Source organism: Zingiber officinale, chromosome 8A, assembly GCF_018446385.1.
Source record: "Zingiber officinale cultivar Zhangliang chromosome 8A, Zo_v1.1, whole genome shotgun sequence".
NCBI classification, from domain to species: domain Eukaryota; kingdom Viridiplantae; phylum Streptophyta; class Magnoliopsida; order Zingiberales; family Zingiberaceae; genus Zingiber; species Zingiber officinale.
The window spans coordinates 89,609,028-89,610,437 of record NC_056000.1 but is presented as its reverse complement, the minus strand read 5'-3'; the positions used below and the strand labels follow the sequence as shown (position 1 = coordinate 89,610,437).

The 1,410-nt window shown below is 39.1% G+C and overlaps 1 non-coding gene across 1 annotated transcript; it reads right to left on the bottom strand.

Moving 5' to 3' along the window:
• Positions 1–352: 352 nt before the first annotated feature.
• LOC122013170 lies at positions 353–458 on the bottom strand. The gene has a single exon (XR_006120502.1). It is a non-coding gene; the product is annotated as a small nucleolar RNA R71 (small nucleolar RNA).
• Positions 459–1,410: the final 952 nt, after the last annotated feature.

The following is a 1,410-nucleotide window of genomic DNA, read 5'->3' as shown; positions in this document are numbered from 1 at the left end:
GATTATGCAACACCTTACGCTAGGGGTTTTCGATCTAGTATTTCAAGGCCTTCAGTTGAAGCAAACAATTTTGAGATCAAACCTACAATTATATCTATGGTGCAGCAAAATCAGTTTGGTGGAGGACCGCATGAAGACCTAAATCAACACTTGGAGGTCTTCTACGAGATATGTGGCACAATGAAGATGAACGATGTTCCTTCTGAGGAAGTGCACTTATTACTATTTGGGTTTTCTTCGAGAGATAGAGCTAAGGAATGGTTAAACTCTTTGGCTCCAAATAGCATCACCACATGGGAGCAATGTGAGCAACAATTTCTTGACAAATTCTATCCTCTAAGTAAAACGGCTCATATGAGAAATCTTATTGCAAGTTTCAAACAAGCCAACTCAGAATCTTTATTTGAAGCTTGGGATAGTTACAATAGTATGCTCAGACAATGCCCACACCATGGTCTGGAAAGGTGGTTAGTGCTACATACATTTTATAATGACATCAATTATCATACAAAGGTGTCTCTTGATTCAGCTGCTGGAGGGGCACTTATGAGCAAGAGTTTGGATGAAGCTAAATAAATAATTGAAAGCATAGAACAAAATCACAGTCAATGGGCTAATGAAAGAAGTGGTGGCTATTCTTGTGTGAACCCAACAACAAAAGCATCAAGGAAGTTTGATGTCGATGCAGTTACTTTATTGGCTACAAAACTAGATGCTCTCACAAAAAGGTTTGAGAATATGGGAGCAAGCTCAAGTACGGTCAATGCTATTGTTTCTTCGTGTGAAGTATGTGGAAGTTCTGAACATACAAATGACTCATGTCCCTTGGGAGCTATAACTGCAGAAATTAATCAATTGGAATAATGTGATGCAATCATGGGTTTTAGTCAAAAGCAGAACAACCCATACTCGAGTACCTACAACCTTGGATGGAAGAGTCATCCTAATTTCTCTTACAGAAATAACCAAGATCAAGGACCATCTATGGGGGCAAAACCTAGTTTCAATCTGGGCAGTAGAATTTTCAACAACAACAATCTTCTCAGGGCTTTCCTATGTCTAAAATTGAAAAGATATTTGAAGAAATTATCTCCAATCAGAATGGAATGAAACAAGATATTTTAAGGCTTACTCAGAGAATGGATAGTTCTGATAAACATCAAAAGATTCTGGATAGTCAAATTGCCCAACTAGCTTCCTCATCTTCTAGAGCACCAGGACAACTACCTGGCAAGCCTGATGTCAATTCTATGGAGCACTGCAATAGAATTGAGCTTAGGAGCGGACGGGCCTTGGGAGATCCCCAAGTGATTACTCCAAAAGGGATGCACACTAAAGAAGAGCTCTCTCCTCCAACATAAAATCAGATTCAATATAATGAGGAGAGTACTACTAAGGTTGAAGAGACTC